Source organism: Macaca mulatta, chromosome 1 (assembly GCF_049350105.2).
Source record: "Macaca mulatta isolate MMU2019108-1 chromosome 1, T2T-MMU8v2.0, whole genome shotgun sequence".
Lineage (NCBI taxonomy): Eukaryota > Metazoa > Chordata > Mammalia > Primates > Cercopithecidae > Macaca > Macaca mulatta.
The window spans coordinates 85,873,042-85,893,630 of NC_133406.1; the positions used below are offsets into that span (position 1 = coordinate 85,873,042).

The following is a 20,589-nucleotide window of genomic DNA, read 5'->3' on the forward strand; positions in this document are numbered from 1 at the left end:
AGCCCTTATTTTTAAATGTACTTCAATGCATTGCTCATTCAGAACATTCCACTGTAAGTTATCTCTAGTAAGATTTTGCCATTTCTGTAAGACTTTGCTGCCTCCTAGGCCTAATGTGTAACCCAGAAGGAACTCAGTTTTCCAGAAATTAAGACTCCTATTTTTACCTAAAATATTGGCTTTATTCTCAGGTTCTCTTAATTAACTTAGCCAGTGATTTTTCCTACCTAAGTGCACAAGAAAAATGAAACAAAGGGGTAGAACACAAAAATCCCTGTGAATTTTCAAAAGCCAAATTGTATAACCCATGCAATATTACTGCTTACTACCAGTTTGTTTCTGACCCAGTCGTATGTAAAAAGGCCTCTAACTGGATCAAAGCCAGTTAATTCCCAGATCAAATCCATTCCTGTACCCAGGCAAATTTCTTTTTTTTTTTTCTGAGACGGAGTCTTGCTCTGTCGCCCAGGCTGGAGTGCAGTGGCACCATCTCAGCTCACTGCAAGCTCCACCTCCCAGGTTCATGCCATTCTCCTGCCTCAGCCTTCCGAGTAGCTGGAACAACAGGCACCTGCCACCACACCTGGCTAATTTTTTGTATTTTTAGTAGAGACGGGGTTTCACCGTGTTAGCCAGGATGGTCTCAATCTCCTGACCTCGTGATCTGCCTGCCTCGGCCTCCCAAAGTGCTGGGATTACAGGGGTGAGCCACCATGCCCAGCCACCCAGCCCAGTTTCTGTCGTGACCTCCAAACCCAGTTTGGAATCAGAAATTTGCTCAAAGAAACTCAGAGAGCTCAAAACACAAATCTGTGGAGCTCTGAAATCCGAGAGCTTACCCACAATCCTCAGCCGCTCCAAGAGATTAGTGGACACAAGTGGGTCCTGCAGGTACCTTGCATATTCACTAAGCACTCCTGGGGGTTGCTAGAGGCCCTACCTCGAATCCCACTTCTGACACCACCTGATAAAAGAGAAGTTTCAGCCAAATTAAATTTAAAGGAGTTTAACTGAGCAATGAATGATTTGTGAATTGGGCAGCCCCCAGAATCACAGCAGATTCACAGAGACTCCGGTGCAGCCACGTGGTGGAAGAAGATTTATAGACAGAAAAAGGGAAATGATGTACAGAAATCAAAAGTGAGGTACAGAACAGTTGGATTGGTTACAGGTTAGTATTTGCCTTATTTGAACACAGTTTGAACACACAGCAGGGTATTGAATGGTTGAAGTAGGGCAACTGGGATTGGCCCAGACTTTGTTATTGTTACAGGTGCATACTCCTAAGTTTTCAGTCCTGTCTACCTATTAAACTAGGTTGCAGTTCATCCACAAAAACTCAAATATAGAAGTATGGAGCCCTCAGGCCATATATAGTTCACTTTAACACACTCTTCTGTGCATTCTGAATTATAATCCTCATTTCTCATTCCTGAGTAAACTCAACATGTTTAGAGATAATTTTCTCTACTTTTTTTCTTAGGTTGATAGTTTCAAAGCAGTTTACAGGGATTTCTGTTTGTCTGTAAAACTCCCTTTTTTCCCGATTTTCCTCAGGTGGGCCTATGACTTTCATAGCATGCTGAGTGGATTAAAACAAACACAGTTTTTCACATTATACTCTCAGAACACACTTTTAAAAAAATTCTTTAATCATTGGCTATCACAACGTGCTTCTGACACCAGATGGGTATTTCTCCCCACACACTAAGCAAGCAATCAGTTCTTCAGCGGATAGCAGCTGGGTTTCCTTTGTTCAGCTCGACTCTATTTGAATGCCAATCTCGAGCCCAGGTTGCTTTACCTGTATTCTGGCCTACCAGCAATAAAGTATGGATCCTAGGACCCCCTTTGGATTCAATTAATTTGCTAGAGCGGCTCACAGAACTCAAACACTTAAGTTTCCTGGTTTATTATAAAGCATAGAGATGAAGGGATACGCAGGGCGAGTTATAGGGCTGAAAGCTCCACGCTTTCTGTGGGTCAGCCACCCTCCATGAACCTCCACGTGTTCAGCTACCCAAGCTCTCCAAACCTAGTCCTTTTGTGGTGTTTATGGAGGCTTCATTACTTAGGCATGATTGACTAAATCACTGGCCACAGGTACTCAGTTTAACCTTCAGTCCCTTTCCCCGCCCCAGACATGGGGAGATGGGGATGAGGATGAAAATTCCAATCCTGCCTTGATCTTTTCAGTGACTAGCCCCATTCTGAAGCTACCTAGGGGCTGCCAGCCACCAGTCAACTCATTAGCATACAAAAAATCCCTTACTTATAGAGATTTCAAGGACTTTAGGTGTTGTATGCCAGAAAAGGGCTTTCACCCTCAAGATTTGCTGAAAATCATCTGACAAAACAGAGGAATATATATGACACACAAATTTATTAATATGATGGGAGAAAAATCTCAGAGTGACTACCCCACCACTGAGTGGTGTACAGATGGATATATGCCCTTAGGGGCAAGGGAGATGGGGAAGCATAAATGATTTTAGGAGCTCAGTAAATGATTTTTAGGGGAGTTCAAAGGGCTTGAAGAGCATACAGTAGCCTCCATGAAGTCTGCTGGGCTCACAGGGTAGGCGGTGGTTTGTGACATCTGTCCAGGTGGATTGACTTCAGACTTTCTCCCTGCAATATGAATTCAGTTAATAAAAACTCAGGGAAGGGACCAGAGGTAATTGTTTTCTTCTTTAGGCGGAAAAGGGAGCTTCAGAGAACAACTTTATCCTGTGCTTTGGGAGAGACAGAGAATTGGGAGACATGAGGTGGGGAAGGTCAGAGAGACCTTGCAGCTTCTTCATTTCCACATGTTTTGACACCATATTTTGGGGATATCTGTTTCTGAGGCCCCAAAATGGAGACAAAACCTGAATATGTATATTTCACAATATCACACATCCATACCTTTGGTTGCAATCTTCTGCTATTCCCAAATAAAATGTTTTCTTCTAGAAAGCCAGTCTCAATAAAGCTGAAAACCCAAGGGGGTGGCATGGGTTGACTAAAGCCAGGCCTGCACAGTGGTGACCTATGTCACTGCAGGGGCAAGTGGGGTGGGCCAGTGCAGAGCTGTGACATAAGCAGGTGACTTTCTCTATCAGAACTTTCAGTTAAGTCACTTCCATGGAAGAAGAGGCTCTTCATAGAAGAGCCTCTATAACAGTACTGACTCCATGTTAGAAGAAAACTTGCTTGCTTGAATACAATTATTACTTTGCTTGAGTCTTTAGATTATTCACTAAAAATGGCCTCAGAAAAAGAGGACCTTCAACAGAGATTTTTAAAAACATGCCAACCAACAACTCTGGGAATGAATTGGCCAGCCTGACCATACCCACAGAAGGCCACAAAGCATTGACCAAGAAAGCAAGGATTAACCGCCCACCTGAGAATGCCCACATTTCGCAAGAATGTTTTCATTATTTTCCCTAATTTCCCTTAACAACCTCTGATTTAGAGGCACGACTCAGAATGGTGGTCTTTGAACCCTAGTTCACTGCCTTCCCTGGTTTGCTGGCATCTTGAATAAAGCTAACTTTCCTTTTACCAAAGCTTGTCTCTTGAGTTTTTGCCTTTCAAGATTCAAGTGGCCTAGACCTGAGTTCAGTTACACCTCTGCTAGCAACAGCCAGCACCACCAATGAACAAACACCATCTGCAATAAGCCCCTGTGAACAAGAGTTTCTGTTTCAAAATATCTTACATGCGCTTACCCTTTTTTGCTTTCAAAAGCTTCCTCTTGTCCCAACCCCTCAAATATGCTTATGGTCCACCAAAGGACATGCATCCTAGATTACAATTCCTTGGCTATTCACAAATAAACTCTTTGTTTTGAGAGTTGGTCTCTCTTGCTCATTTTGTTACAGTAGGTAGTTAGGCAGACATGAGCAGGGCAGGAGAGGCCCTCTCCCAAACCAGGAATGTCAGATGATCACCAGGTGATGATCAGGCGGTTGCTAAACTGTTGCTTTAAAATAATTGATTGCAGCTGGTGCCAGGGAACGCCGTCTCCTAATAGACAGATAACACCTGAAGCTGTTAAACAGCAGCTTCCAAATAAGATCTCAGGAGTTGGGTGAGTAGGGTCAAGCAGGAGCCCTAAGAGGCAAAATGGCAGAGTTTAATTGGTGTATGACCTTCCTCTAGGAACACTCAACTGGTAAGGGAAGAATGCCTCAGATGAGCATGCATAAAATTTCAGTAAACACACTGTGCATGTGGCCCCTCCCAAGTGCTTGCAGGCTACTGAGCATGTGGACCGCCCACCCCAAGGGAAGAATCAGGGGAGAAGAGATTCAAGATCTCAGAAACATGCCAATGTATAAGACCCCAAGTTGAAGGTCAGATCGCGCACTTGAATCTCTCAAGTTGCCCTCATGGTCCTCTTCCAAGTATACTTTACTTCCTTTCATTCCTGCTCTAGAACTTTTTAACAATAAACTTTCATTCCTGCTCTAAAACTTGCCTTGGTGTGTCAAGAATTCAGGTCGGTGCAGACCCATACAGATTCACCACTGCTAACAACTTCAGGCTGACACAGAAAGGAGGAGCTTTTCCCAGATCGGCAACCTCTGGAACTGTATGCGGTACCCACCTGAGTCCATTGCGCTCTCAGCTTCCATGAGTAATCTTTCTTCTGTGTGGTTTACTTCTGTCTTGGATTCAAACTCCCTCCTTTTGGTTGAACTCTCTGACTTTATTCGGGATTTGTTTCTGTTGACACCACGTCCTTTCTTGTGTGTTCTGCACTGGAACAGCCTATGCAAACCTACCTGCAAAAGGCCGGGGGAGCTGAGAGGCTGAAGAAAGAGGCTGACAAATCTGAAATCTCAGGAAAAAAATTTGATAGAGACTTATGGACAAAAGCCATGACTCAGGCAGCCTGCAGATGGTGGATCCCTGCACTGTTACCCCCCAGACTCAGGCCTTTATAAGGAAGGAATATGTAGAGCAGTTGAAGTCAACCCTGCAGGGAAAGATAAGAATTTTCCAAAAGGCAGGATTTATGGTCACATTTATGATAATGTGAAGAGACTGTTTTGACCTATAGCAGGATATGCGGTGAGTCCACACTCCTACAAGTCCCAGAACTGGGGTTAATCAGAAGTGAGCATGGAAGACTGGCATCCAAGATGGAGTTGCTTTAGCCTCCACATGGTGAGTATTCTTTTGGTTTCATTTTTGGCTGCTTGCATGCAAATTAGACCTTTTCCCCTTGTTTTCATTGTTTCTAAACATCATTTGAGAGCAAAATAACACAACATTGTTAGACACAGTTGAACACTTAAGAGTCACTGGGGTGCTCACCACCATTTTATAACAGATTAGAGTCTCCAAAGTCAAAGACTCCTTTGAAAGGACAAACTGGTCACAGATAGGCAATATTACCACTGGGGGCCTACCAGTTTCAAGAGAATTTATGTATAACAAGGGCTTCGTGGTCACAGGTCAGACAACTTAGAGCAAAGGCCATCCACCAAGCAAAACAAGCATCCTGTGAAAGGCATACTTATGAAAGCAGAACACTTCGTTCCTGAGTTTTAGTTTCCTCAAAGGACCAATAGGATTTTCTTTTTGCTTTTGAGAGATTAAGAAAGGGAGTGGGATTCCCAAATTCTAAAGCATGCAGGGCAACCCTCCTTCAGGACCCCAGTCAGTTCCATGTGCAGACATTCAGGCTCACCCTTGTGCACCCTTTTAAACCAACGGACAAATTACACCAAGGATAATTTGGAGCTCCAATGGCCATTTGCAGATCAAACTTTCGAAGTTTACTTTTCTGAGAACTAAATTAGGAGACCGTGGCTATAGCGTCAGTCTGAATGGGAGACATATTACAATTGGCATCTTGAGGCTTCAAAGCACATTTAGGACTCAGAAATTACCTCTATACAAAACGCTGTCTCAAAGCCAGTTGAGACAAGTAAACAATTAAAAGAGGCCAAAAAAAAAAAAAAAAAAGAAAGAAAAGCCTTAGAGGCCCAGACTCTCTCCTCCCTGGAACCTCCTCCTCCCCTTCCTACAGCCCTTCCTATGAGCACTGATGACCCAGCTAAATCCCAAGTCTCCTATGTTCCTTTGACCAAGGCTTGGACGAAGGTTGAATTCAGAGCCATTGCCAAGGAATTCCCAAAATTCCTTGGTCTTCAGTGGAAGACCATAACTGATTTGCTGATGAATTCAACATGGTAATCCAGGCCTATCAGTTCGGCTTCCCCAATCTATACCAGCTGCTTCATACACTTGTTGATGAAGGCCAAGCCCAACATTGGATGGCTAAAGCTAACTGGATCCCATCTGAACTAGACAAATGCCCCAATACTGGGAACAAGCTCCCAATCTAAAGAACCCCAGAGCTATCTTTAAGTTTTCCTTAAAGCCATAGATTGGAACAAGATTCAACTTGTACCCAAAACCAAATGAACCAGTTCAGAATTATTACAATTGACTCCGCATTGTCTTTAAGGACAATTCTGGACTTCTGTAAATGTTTATTCTACCCGAGTAGCCTTTAATTCTATGTTTGTGAATAGCCTAACTTGAGAATTTTCCCAACCTGTTAAAATAACCCACATGGAATGGGGAGCCATGTCCACTCCACATTTAGTAAGGTTGGCCAATCAGCTCCGTGAGGATACCAATAAAAAGAAAATTATCAAAATCTTCAACCACCAGCTGCAACAAACGGAAGCCCCCAAACAAAATCCTCCTGGCCCCTACCAGTATTGTAAAAAACTGGACACTGGAAGAGAGGTTGCTGTAAGTTAAAGAGAGTTAAAGACCCCTCCCTCAAAACCCTCAAGGTATATATTCCTTTATTAGGCTGTTCTTGAATTGCTATAAATACCCAAGACTGTGTAATTTTTAAGAAAAAAGGGGCCGGGCGCGGTGGCTCAAGCCTGTAATCCCAGCACTTTGGGAGGCCGAGGCGGGCGGATCACGAGGTCAGGAGATCGAGACCATCCTGGCTAACACGGTGAAACCCCGTCTCTACTAAAAATACAAAAAGAAATTAGCCGGGCGTGGTGGCGGGCGCCTGTAGTCCCAGCTACTCCGGAGGCTGAGGCAGGAGAATGGCGTGAACCCGGGAGGCGGAGCTTGCAGTGAGCCGAGATCGCGCCACTGCACTCCAGTCTGGGCGACAGAGCGAGACTCCGTCTCAAAAAAAAAAAAAAGAAAAAAAAAAAAAGGATTAATTGGCTCACAGTTCTGCAGGATGTGCAAGAAACATGCAGCATCTGCTTCTGGAGAGGACTCAGGAAGCTCCCATTCATGGCGGAAGGTGAAATAGCAGCAAGAGAGCATGGGGGAGGTGCCACACACTTTTAAACAACCAGATCTCTCGAGAACTCACTTGCTATCATGAGGACTGCACCAAGAGGATGGTGCTAAACCATTAATGAGACATCCACCCCTGTGATCCAATTACCTCCCACCAGGCCCCACCTCCAATACTAGATAGAGATTGCAATTTTCTTTCTCTCTTTCTTTCTTTCTTTCTTTCTCTTTCTTTCCTTCCTTCCTTCCTTCCTTCCTTCCTTCCTTCCTTCCTTCCTTCCTTCCTTCCTTCCTTCCTTCCTTCCTTTTCTCTCTCTCTCTCTCTCTCTCTCTCTCTCTCTCTCTCGATGCCTGTTCCTCAGGTTGGAATGCGGTAGCAAAATCTCAGCTCACTGCAACCTCTGCCTCCCAGGCTCAAGCAATCTTTCCACCTCAGTCTCCTGAGTAGCTGGGACTACAGGCGCACATTACCATGCCTGGCTAGTTTTTTTGTATTTTTGGTAGAGACAGGGTTTTGCCATGTTGCCCACACTGGTCTCAAACTCCTGAGCCCAGACAATCAACCTGCCTCAGCCTCCCAGAGTCTTGGGATTACAGGTATGAGCCACTGTGCCCAGCCTGGGGATTACAATTCAACATGAAATTGGGGCAGGACATTAAAACCATATCAACTCTCAATAATGGAGTCCAAAGAATTATAGGGATTCTTCTCATCCCTCCCCACAACCATGTTAGGGAAATAACTCTTAATATCAAGAATGAGGTCCTAACTGTCCTTATAGTTACTGGAGCCACACTTCCAGGGTTCAGCTCCACTAACCTCAACCAGCCTCTTCCTTGAAGCATAAATACAAATAGTGTTCAGTCTACAACAAACCTCAGGATGTCTTTGTAGTCCTGTCTATCCTTTTCTGCCTCAGTCTCTTACAGGATCTCCTTTGTTCTTAGTAATTCAGCTCCTGTCCACCTTCTTGGTCAATACTTTTTTTAAAAAATATTTTTTATATTAATGGAGATGGGTTTTTGCCATGTTGGCCAGGCTGGTCTCGAACTCCTAGCCTCAAATGATCTGCCTGTCTTGGTCTCCCAAAGTACCGGGATTACAGGCAGGAACCAGAGTGCCTGGCCTACAAACAAACATCATGCAGGAAATGGGGAAAATAATTTTTGGATTTGACAAACCAGGTCAAACTGACTCAATCCTGGAACTTCCTGACTCTTTAAATTACCTCAAACAAGGAAGATCTATTGGTCATAAAATCCATCACTGCAGCTTATAAGGCACAAAATCTTGTGATGTCGTGTACCACAGTTCTTTAACACTTCAACTATGCCAGTAAAGAAACTTAATGGGGCCAGGCGCGGTGGCTCAAGCCTGTAATCCCAGCACTTTGGGAGGCCGAGACGGGCGGATCACAAGGTCAGGAGATCGAGACCATCCTGGCTAACACGGCGAAACCCCGTCTCTACTAAAAACACAAAAAATTAGCCGGGCGAGGTGGCGGCGCCTGTGGTCCCAGCTGCTCGGGAGGCTGAGGCAGGAGAATGGTGGGAACCCGGGAGGCGGAGCTTGCAGTGAGCTGAGATCTGGCCACTGCACTCCAGCCTGGGCGACAGAGTGAGACTCCGTCTCAAAAAAAAAAAAAAAAAGAAACTTAATGGCTGTGAGTAGAGATTTGTTCAAGACCTTTGTGCAATAAACAATATGGTTGCACCTCACCACTCAGGTGTCCCAAACCCCCATACTTTGCTGACCTCAATCCCAACTGATGGTAAGTTCTTCACTGCAATTTATCTGTGCAGTGCCTTCTTTAACATCAGGTCAGCCAGGCCAGTCAAGGCCTTTTGCTTTCACTTGGGAAGGCCAACAGTGTACCTGGACGGTCATGTCCAGCGCTTCACTGAGAGCCCTTCTTACTTCCAAATTCTGAAGGCCAACCTGAAGGATGTCACTTTCCTCATGGGTCCACTTTATTGCAATATGTGGATGACCTCCACTGTTCTCCCTTATAGGCAGCATGTGAGGAAGACAGTGTACACTTGTTAAAACTCTTAGCTGGTAAAGGCCATTAAGTTTCTAAGTAAAAATTACAACGGGTAAAAACCCAGGAAAAATATTTAGGCCACCTAATTTCAGAAAGTGGACCACACTCAGACCTAGACTGCATACAAGACATTTTATAATCCCATACAATCCCTATAATTCTCTATAAATCCAGAACTGAGCACCAGCTCTGTGGATTTCTCAGGTTTGCTGTATCCCCAGGTCTTCTCTTCTGGCCCAACGCCTCTGCTAAAACCACCAAACCTGACCCCATTGTTTGGGAAGACCCAGAAGATATGGCTTTTGACAAGCAAACAGGGAATTTTATTAAATCCCCCAGCCTTGGGACACCCTAATTATCAACTGCTATGGTTTGAATGTTTGTCTTCTCCAAAACTCATGATGAAACTTAATCCTCAATACAGCAGTATTGAGAAGTATCGCCTTTAGGAGGTGATTAGATCATGAGGGTTCTGCTCTCGTGAATGAGTTAATCTATTCATGGATTTGGGGCTTGATGGGTTAATGGATTACTGAGCTATCCTGGGAGTGAGACTGCTGTCTTCATAAGAGGAAGAGAGACCACCCACCTCACCATGTGATGCACTGAGCCACGTCCCCTAGCACTCTGCAGGGAGTCCCCACCAGCAAGAAGGCCCTCACCAGATATGCCCCCTTGACTTTGGACTTCCCAGCTTCCAGAACTGTGATAAATAAATTCTTTTTCTTTATAAATTACCCAGTCTCGGGTATTCAGTCACATCAACAGGAGACTAAGGCAACTCCCCTTCTTCACTTGATCTTAGCCAAAAGGCCGAGAAGTGATGCAACCCCCAATTCTTCCTTTCTGTATATAAAAAGAAGGAAGCACCCTGACAGTTTTAACTGAAAAGCACGCAGCTGGCCATGGTTGGGGGGCTGAGGTAGAAGGATCACTTAAGACAGGAGTTTGAGACTAGCCTTAGCAACATAACGAGACCCCCCCACCACACACACAAAAATTAAATATTAGCCTGGCATAGTAGCACACCTGTAGTCCCACCTACTTGGGAGGCTGAGGTGGAAGGAGCACTTAAACCTAGGAGTTGAAGGCTGCAGTGAGCTGTGATCATGCTACTGCACTCCAGCCTGAGTGACAGAGTGAGACTCTGTCTCTGAAGAAAATTTAAATTGAAAAAGTTTTAAAAGCATGGAAATCAGCATATTCCTGTATGATACTACAGTGAACAGTGGGACCTGGGAGCTTGCAGATCTCCTCCTTGTCTGAGGGCTATCCGTACCACCACCCTGTGGGTCAAATCCACCAAAGAAGTCATCAGGGGATCTCCTTGGACCATTTTTGTGCCACATTTTCTTCTATCCACCTCACCTTTTATGAGATCCTTCTGTTAACCACTCCCCATATTACTTTCTCTTGCTGTAATAAACCTAATCCTGCCACTCTCCTTCCTCTGTACTCTGGGATGAGATGCCACATGACTGTCTAATTTTAGTGGATATTTATTTATTTATTTATTTATTTATTTATTTATTTATTTATTTTGAGACAGAGTCTCACTCTGTCACCCAGGCTGGAGTGCAGTGGCCCGATCTCAGCTCACTGCAAGCTCTTCCTCCCAGGTTCACGTCATTCTCCTGCCTCAGCCTCCTGAGTAGCTGGGACCACAGGCACCTGCCACCACATCCGGCTAATTTTTTTTGTATTTTTAGTAGAGACGGGGTTTCACCGTGTTAGCCAGGATAGTCTCGATCTCCTGACCTTGTGATCCGCCCGCCTCGGCCTCCCAAATTCCTGGGATTATAGGCTTGAGCCACCACGCCCGGCCAGTGGATCATCTTATGATTCCCTGAAAGGATTTACAGAAAACTCCCCTGGACAATGTGAAGTTATCCTGGTTCACAGATGGTTCATACTTCCAGGATGATCACGGTGAATATCCTACGCCCACTTGCTTTGAGGTTGGGAAAGCAGTTGCTTGGCCTTCAGCCACTCGAGCCCAGCAGGTGGAGCTATTTGCCCTCACTGGAGCCTGCCTTCTCACTAAGGGAAAATCTGCTAATCTTTGTACAGATAGCAGGTAAGCATTTGGAGTTGCTTATGATTTTGGAATGTTGTGGAAACAGGTTTCCTCACTTTCAGTAATGAACCTTATGATTTATTATATGCAATACAAATACCTGCTGCTGTGGCCATGATAAAGGTTCCAGGCCATTTGAAACTAGATTCCATGGAGGCTAGAGGACACCACCTTGCTGAGAATGTTGCTAAGAATGCTGCCCTTAAGAGCCTACTGATCTGGCCAGGCGTGGTGGCTCAAGCCTGTAATCCCAGCACTTTGGGAGGCCAAGACGGGTGGATCACGAGGTCAGGAGATCGAGACCATCCTGGCTAACACGGTGCAACCCCGTCTCTACTAAAGAATACAAAAAAACTAGCCGGGCGAGGTGGCGGACGCCTGTAGTCCCAGGTACTCGGGAGGCTGAGGCAGGAGAATGGTGTAAACCTGGGAGGCGGAGCTTGCAGTGAGCTGAGATTCGGCCATTGCACTCCAGCCCAGGCGGCAGAGCCAGACTCCGTCTCAAAAAAAAAAAAATAAATAAAAAATAAAAAAGTCCTACTGATCAATTCTCTGTCATGGAGTTACCCAGTTGGAAAGATTTCCAAAGGATATGATCTTAGAACAATGACTAAAGATGAACATTACTGAGCACCAGAGGCCAAAAAAAAAAAAAAAAAACCACAATGGGAAAAATACAGGCTGATGGTTCAGTGATAGAGAGGAACTCTGGTGTGGACCAAGTAAAAGGCCTGTACTTTTACTTTTCTCCATGAAATTTCTGTAAAGTATTGTGCATGAATTGAGCCATGGGGCTGTGGAAAAGAGGATCATTTTTATGAAACAGTACTGGTAGGGCCATGTCAATGGACTTGCTAAAAGGGCTTACCTCGCCTGCCAGACCTGCTTTGAAATCAAACCTGGAAAACCAGTGTGAACAGCCCTTGGCCATTCTGACCTGCCTAATGGGCCACACAGGGTTTGGCAGATGGACTTCATCCAGATGCTTCCTTCACACGGGTATCCATATGTCTTAAGTAAGTTAGCATACTGAAACATTAATTACTAAGCATAAGTTTAAACACTTTGGCATCGTGTTTTTATATGGTATAGAGAAGCTAAGTGTATTTAGGTCTAGTAATATGAAATATTGTTTCCGGAAATTATGAAATGGAGAATGCTGATATAAGTTCACCACAATGCTTGCTAGTATTCTAGAAATTAAGATTCTAACAGTTAAAAGTTATAATAACATATGGGATTAAACTACTAGAAAGAAAACAACTTTGTCTGCAAGGGAAAAAATATGTGTTTGATAGGAAAAGATATGAAGAACACATTTTTGTTTAACAAAGGGGTTATAAATGGTTTGTGGAAATTTTGTGTTATCAAACCTGACTGAAATTGAATGGATTTATTTGAATGGTTTTATTAAAATTAGCTTTAGCATTAATAGTACACTGGTGCAAAAGTAGTATTTGCTCTTTGTTAAGATGACAAAGTTTTCTCGGAGTATTGGTCTGAGAATGTGAAGGATTCTTTTTCCTTTCAATTGGTGTGGGAAAAGAAGATTTTGTGGTTTTGTTTGTTTGTTTGTTTTTTTGACAAGGAGTCTCGCGCTGTCGCGCAGGCTGGAGTGCAGTGGCCGGATCTCAGCTCACTGTGACCTCTGCCTCCCGGGTTCATGCCATTCTCCTGCCTCAGCCTCCCAAGTAGCTGGAACTACAGGTGCCCGCCACCTCGCCCGGCTAGTTTTTTGTATTTTTTTTTTTTTTTTTTTTTTGAGACGGAGTCTTGCTCTGCCGCCCAGGCTGGAGTGCAGTGGCCGGATCTCAGCTCATTGCAAGCTCCGCCTCCCAGGTTCACGCCATTCTCCTGCCTCAGCCGCCCAAGTAGCTGGGACTACAGGCGCCCGCCACCTCGCCCGGCTAGTTTTTTGTATTTTTTAGTAGAGACGGGGTTTCACTGTGTTAGCCAGGATGGTCTCGATCTCCTGACCTCGTGATCCGCCCGTCTTGGCCTCCCAAAGTGCTGGGATTACAGGCTTGAGCCACCGCGCCCGGCCGTTTTTTGTATTTTTTAGTAGAGATGGGGTTTCACCGTGTTAGCCAGGATGCCTCTATCTCCTGACCTCGTGATCTGCCCGTCTCGGCCTCTCAAAGTGCTGGGATTACAGGCTTGAGCCACCGCGCCCGGCCGATTTTGTGTTTTATCAAGATAATTTTTTGTGCTTTGGCTTTTATTAGGTCTTTATTTTTTATTTTTATTTAGTTATTTATTTTTGAGACGATGTCTGGCTCTATTGCCCAGGCTGGAGGGCAGTGGCACCATCCTGGCTCACTGCAAGCTCCGTCACCTAGGCTCATGCATCCTCCCACCTCAGCCTCTCAAGTAGCTGGGACTACAGGTGCACACCACCAGGCCCGGCTAATTTTTGTATTTTTTGTCAAGATAAGGTTTCACTATGTTGCCCAGGCTGGTCTCAAACTCGTGAACTCAAGAAATCCACCCACCTCAGCCTCCCAAAATGCTGAGATTACAGGTGTGAGCCACCATGCCCAACCTGGGTCTTTGATTATTTAAGTGAGTCTTCACAACATTAAATACCTAAGTTTTTGTTGACAACGCTATAACCTATATTTGCCTTTTGAAGTATTTTATTACTCTGGTTAAATCAATGACTGTTATTCCACAGTGACCTGTGATCCTATTTTAATCAAGTGTTTTAAACTTTTTTACATTTTGACAAATTTCCCAAAATCCAATTCTAAATTAAGTCTTTTTGAGTCAAGCTAATTTTGGGATATTCCAGAAGGCCTCTGGAACATCCAAAAGAGATATATCAAACCAATTATTTTCATTTGGCATATTAAATTATATGGGGGCCAGGCATGGTGGCTCACACCTATAATTCCAGCACTTTGAGGGGCTATGGTGGATGGATCTCTTGAGCTCAGGAGTTCAAGACCAGCCTGGGCAACATGGTGAAACCCCATCTCTACCAAAAAACAAAAGATTAGCCAGGCATGGTGGCACACAACTGTGGTCCCAGCTACTCGAAAGGCTGAGGTGGGAGGATTGCTTGAGCCCAGTAGGTGGAGGTTGCAGTGAGCCAAGATTGCAGCACTGTACTGTCACCCAGAGTACAGAGTGGGTGACACTGGGTGTCAGAGCCAGACTCTGTCTCAAAACAAAACTATGTGGGAAGTATTGTCAAATAACTGATGCTAAGCCATCTTTGAATTATTTTTGTATGAACATGTTATTAATATGTGTTTCATAAATTGTATAAAATTTCTAAGACCCCGGTATGTTAGCCATGATTTTGGTTATTTCGTTAAATTGTTGTATGCCACAGAAATAATTAAATTTTCTTGTCAACTGAAACATTATTATTAGGCACTCTCATCAGATCTTTACCCATGGCCATTTAAAGTCTGGTTGTTCACAGTTAATTGGTTTACAATCATGCTTTTCTAAAAGTGTTTTGCAAGCAACTATAATCCTAAAGTGGTTGTGTCTTCAAGGAGATGCATGGAAACCTTGGTGCTTTGGGAAAAACTCTCTCAAATCGGGTTTTTCCTTTGTTCTCACAGAAGAACACAGAAGACTTCTGTGATGAAAGGTGTAGGGTTTTTCACCACACACCAGGCAGCAGACACCAGCGAAGTGTCCTCCAATTCAATTCTAACACTATCTACCTGGAGATAGTGTCAGATTTCACAGGCTTGGGGCTCAGTCCTCAAGACTGCCCCCGACACTCTCAGACACCAGTTGCAAGTCCAGGTCTCAGGAATGTCTGACCAATTGGCTTCAAGTTGGCGGTGCCACAACCCTCTCTTTGGGTTTTATTAATTTGCTAGAGTGGCTCACGGAACTCAGGGAAACATATTTTTTGTTTCGTTTTGTTTTTTGTTTTTGTTTCTGTTTTGAGACAGAGTCTTGCTCCATTGCCCAGGCTGGAGTACAGTGGCATGATCTCGACTCACTGCAACCTCCGCCTCCCGGGTTCAAGCGATTCTCCTGCTTCAGCCTCCTGAGTAGCTGGGATCACAGGCGCCCACCACCATGCCCAACTAACTTCTATATTTTTAGTAGAGACGAGGTTTTGCCATGTAGGCCAGGCTGGTCTTAAACGCCTGACCTCAGGTGATCTGCCTGCCTTGGCCTCCCAAAGTGCTGGGATTATAGGCGTGAGCCACCATGCCCAGCCAATTTTTGTTTTAACTTGAAACACAAACGCTTTATTTAAAGACTCATCTGAATTCCTGTGTGGCAGGCCAAGAATAAAATAAAGGAGAACGCAGCACACCATTCTCACCGGTCAAGTGGTCGAACCCAACATCCAAGACCCAGCGAGCAGCCAAGATCAGTGCAACCTCCCGACCTCTGGCTCTGACTCCAACAGGGTGAGCACAGAGCCCTCGCACATGGAGCCTTTTACGTTGTGGATGATGGAGCAGCTCGTATCCTCCATAAATTCCATGCGCATCTGCGTGCACTGTCCCTTAGAGCCAGCTCTGCCCAGAACCTTGGTGACCCTGGCCAGCTTGATAGGCTGCACGTGGCTGGTGTCCATGATGGCAGTGCGGTGGCAGTTGGGTTAAGATAACACTTACGTTTGCTGGTTTATTAAAAAGGGTATTTTTAAGGATACAAATCAACAGCGAGATGAAGAGACGCATAAGGTGAGGTCTGGAAGGGTCCTAAGCACAGGAGCTTCTGTCCTCATGGAGTTAGGGTGCAACATCCTCCCAGCCTGTGGATGAGTTCTTCTTCACCTTTCTCTCAGCCTTCACATGTTCAGCTCTCTGGATGCCCCCCAAACCCTGCCCTGTGGGCCTTCTATACTTTATTGGTTGTCCATGATAGAAGCATGGACAACTGTGTCAAAACATGATTGAATTAAAAAAAAAAAGTCTGATCTAAACCTAGCAAGACATCTCCACGTCCTTCCTCCAGAGTATGGGGAAGGGCCCTTTCTGGAATGAGGGTCTTTTGATCCACAATCAGATTAAAGTCCTGCCTTGGGCAAATGAAAGAGAAGGGCAGAGATATTCTGTCTCCTGAGACCCAAAACACCCAACATTATAACAAAAGACTGTAACAATGGTTCTTAGAACTATGACCTAGGAACTGTGGACAAAGGACCTAGGAACTGTGGACAACATCTCTATATCAGGACACCACAGATGGAAAAGACTGTGACAAGTACAGGTTTCTGATGATTTTAAGATCATACCATTGGGCTGGGTAGGAATTTCTAGAACTCTAAGGGAAAAACTAGACTCACCAAATTACTAACCCAACATCAAGCAGGACAAAAATTAATCACATGAGACTAAATGGGCTGACGAATTATGGGTTTCTATGTCTTTTTAAAATTCAAAAATATTGCTGGTTCTTTTGTTTTTCAGATTTAAGGAAACATTTTCTTTTAGGCTATCTATAGCTTAAGGCAATTTGGTAACTTATACCTTTGTGAACAAAAATGGAGACATTTGCTTTTTTCTCCCTACCTGATCCTTCCAGAATTTAGAAACTACTCATGAGGATTCTTATTTTTATGACATAATAATTATTTACATATGTTCAATAGAATCTGCTGTTGGCTGGGCATCTCAGTCTCCCAAAAGTGAGGGATTAATCCCAACACTTTGGGAGGCTGAGATGGGAGGGAAGATCACTTGAGGCTAGAAGGTTAAGGCTCTAGGGAGCTATTATTGCACCACTGTGCTCCAGCCTGGGCAACAGAGTGAGGCCCTGACAGAAGAAGAGGAAGAAAGAAGAAAGAAGAGGAAGAAGGAGGAGGAGAATCTTCCCTCTTTATAACAGGACACAATTGGAAATATTGGATATATTATGACTGGGATATCGAAATTGAGACTGTAGATACAGACTTTGCCTGCAGTACTTACAGACACATTCTGTCTACACTGGCTTCCTAGCGTTGAAAGATTTTTAAAAGTTCATTCTGAGATTCCTGATCTAAAGTTCCAGCCAAGCAAACTTCAAAAGAGCCTATGTGGTTGATTGCTATTCTCACTGAACTTCTCTAAATAAGCGGAGCAATTTGATGAGGCTAAACATTTTGCAAACAAATTAGTCTTACTCTGATTATCTCTGGTAGAAATGAGGGGCAACTGTAAAGAGAAAATGTATGTTTCAGAAGAAAGAACATTATAGTACACTTGTTATTAGATTGTAGCCTTGTTTGTTGTTCTAGAGTTTTTGTTATCTACCTGCAGAATGGACTGGACCCTGAATTCTTCTTGTTTCCTCCAATACATGTTGACAACTCTCCACCTTAAGAACAAAACTACTAAGCTGGACAACTTGATGTAAATATCAAGGGACAAGTCTCATGCCAATGTGTGGACCATACAGAGTTCACCAAACCACCTGTTGTCATAACCAGAGAGTCATATTACAAATCAGGACCAGAAGTTGACAATTTTACACTGTGATGCTTTTCCCCAGATATCCAAACAGGACTAGCCCCTTGCCCCTCTCAATTTTTCCTTGCTCATGCCTACCTCTTTCAGTAGTTAGAATTTCACACCAGTAGCTTCTGTGGGTTACCTGATAAAAATATTGGGTCTGTCAGGCCAGACTCTGATCTTTATGACCCAACAGACTCTTTAGTTTACTTAGTGGGTAAGTTTGGCAACATCCCTGATGCAACTGTTTGGCACCAAAGCAAACCAGACCCACTTTTTCCTCACTCCCTGCCTTAATTTTACATAGATTACCTACTAGCTGAACACGAAGGGGTCTTGTGTGGTTTCTGGCACATCTTGTTGCACAAGGATAAATACATCAGGTATTGTAGACTCAGTTGCAAAAAATTAACAAACAGGCTACTTGGTTAAAATGGGTAGACCCATTTTATATAGTTTGATCTATTCAGTTTTCGTTGGTTGGGTTCATGGGGACCCTGGCTAAGGAACATACTCCAAACCCTTGGTATTATCCTCCTGACAGTCACAATAGTGGTCTCCCTGGTGCACTGTATCCTTTCAAATGTTTTAAGTATTTGCATGTGACCATCCATTGAACATCAAATGGCCCCTCTTCAGCTGGAATGACAAAAACACAAAGAAATGCGTGATTATGGCCAGGCGTGATGGCTCACGCCTGTAATCCCATCACTTTGGGTGGCTGAGTAGGGCAGATCATGAGGTCAGAAGTTTGAGACCAGCCTAGCCAATATGGTGAAACTCCATCTATACTAAAAATACAAAAATCAGCTGGGCATGGTGGCGGGCACCTGTAATCCCAGCTGCTCGGGAGGCTGAGGCAGGAGAATTGTTTGAACCCAGAAGGCGGAGGTTGCAGTGAGCCGAGATTGTGCTATTGCATTGGGTGACAGGGCAAGACTCCATCTCAAAAAAAAAAAAAAAAAAAAAAGGCATGATCATGGAGACACTGTAACCTATCAATGACGTGATGACGTGTTGAGATCAGAAACCCAAACTGATAGTAACTGAGAGAGGCACTTTTAAGTTTTGGTCAAGCTAGGTGACAGCCGGATCAAAATGGGTAAAAACTGTTTTTAAAAGATCATGGGAGGCCATTGTTTTGGACTGAGCTCTTGCGCTAGGTTCCAATAGACCAGACCAAACCAAAATTAAATCACTTATGTTAAATACCACATAAGAAAATAAATCCCAAAACAGATTAGTTTTTCCTCAGTCGGCATAATAAGGAAGTCCCTTCTGCTCTCTAACCCTTACAAAAGAGTAACCTGAAGTAAGCTAAGGTTACCAATCTGTTATTTTTCTATCTTGTTTCCTTATTCTCTCACCTTACAAAACCCATGGTTCTGATATCGCCCAGGCAGGGGGTTTTTATTTTTATTTTTTTGAGATGGAGTCTTGCTCTGCCGCCCAGTCTGGAGCGCAGTGGCACATTTTGGCTCACTGCAAGTTCCACCTCCCGGGTTCACACCATTTGCCTGCCTCAGCCTCCTGAGCAGCTGGGACTACAGGCGCCCGCCACCACGCCTGGCTAATTCAGGCAAGGGCTTTTATTCTATTTTGTAGAATGAAGGCTGCCTCAATTCATGAATCACAAATAAAAGCCAACGAAACCAATGAACACATATGACATAATTTTGCCTCTAACAGTGAACTTTCCCTTTTTTGCCTAAAAAGCTTCTCCTTGCCCACCTCCCCCAATGCAGCACCCATGGTCCGACATAGCACATATATTCCAGGTTGCAATCCCTTGTCCAACAAACTGTTTTATTAGAAGTATTTTAAAAAATAGAGACGAGGCTTTGCCATGTTGCCCAGGCTGGTCTCCAACTCCTGGGCAAGTGATCCATCTGCCTTGGCCTCCAAGAGTGCTGGGACTGCAGGCATGAGCCATGGTACAACAGCCTGGCCCCAACATATTTTTTAAAAGTTGTATTTTTTAAAGTTTTACTTTTTTTCTTGCCCTCCTGCAGTTCACATTCAATTTTTTTTTTTTTTTTTTTTTGAGACGGAGTCTCACTCTGTCATCTAGGCTGCAGTGCCATGGCTCCATCTCGGCTCACTGCAACCTCCACCTCCCAGGTTCAAGTGATCCTCCTGCCTTAGCCTCCCCAGTAGCTAGAATTACAGGGGCACACCACCACACCTAGCTGATCTTGTATTTTTAGTACACACAGAGTTTCACCATGTTGGCCAGGCTGGTCCCAAACTCCTGGCCTTAGGTGACCTGCCTGCCTCGGACTCCCAAAGTGCTGGCATTACAGGTGTGAGCCTGTAAAAAAAGTTTCAATAAAACTTTTTTTAAAATTTAAAATAGGCTGGGCGCTGTGGCTCAAGCCTGTAATCCCAGCACTTTGGGAGGCCAAGATGGGCGGATCATGAGGTCAGGAGATCGAGACCATCCTGGCTAACACGGTGAAACCCCGTCTCTACTAAAAAAATACAAAAAACTAGCCGGGCGAGGTGACGGGTGCCTGTAGTCCCAGCTACTTGAGAGGCTGAGGCAGGAGAATAGCGTAAACCCGGGAGGCAGAGCTTGCAGTGAGCTGAGATCCGGCCACTGCACTCCAGCCTGGGAGACAGAGCGAGACTCCGTCTCAAAAAAGCAAAAAAACAAAAAATAAATAAACTTTAAAATAATTTTTAGAAATAGAGTCCCATGGCCAGGTGTGGTGGCTCACACTTGAAATCCCAGCACTTTGGGAGGTCAAGGTTGGTGGATCACCTG

The 20,589-nt window shown here is 44.3% G+C and overlaps 1 long non-coding RNA gene across 1 annotated transcript in view; it reads left to right on the plus strand.

Moving 5' to 3' along the window:
• The window catches only part of LOC106993304 (uncharacterized), a 28,948-nt gene extending 11,359 nt beyond the window's left edge, over positions 1 to 17,589 (plus strand). Inside the window, exons 2-4 of the long non-coding RNA XR_001439509.3 lie at positions 4,150 to 5,160; positions 11,246 to 11,403; positions 15,662 to 17,589. This is a non-coding gene — a long non-coding RNA (uncharacterized LOC106993304). The remainder of the gene's footprint in view (positions 1 to 4,149; positions 5,161 to 11,245; positions 11,404 to 15,661) is intronic.
• Positions 17,590 to 20,589: the final 3,000 nt, after the last annotated feature.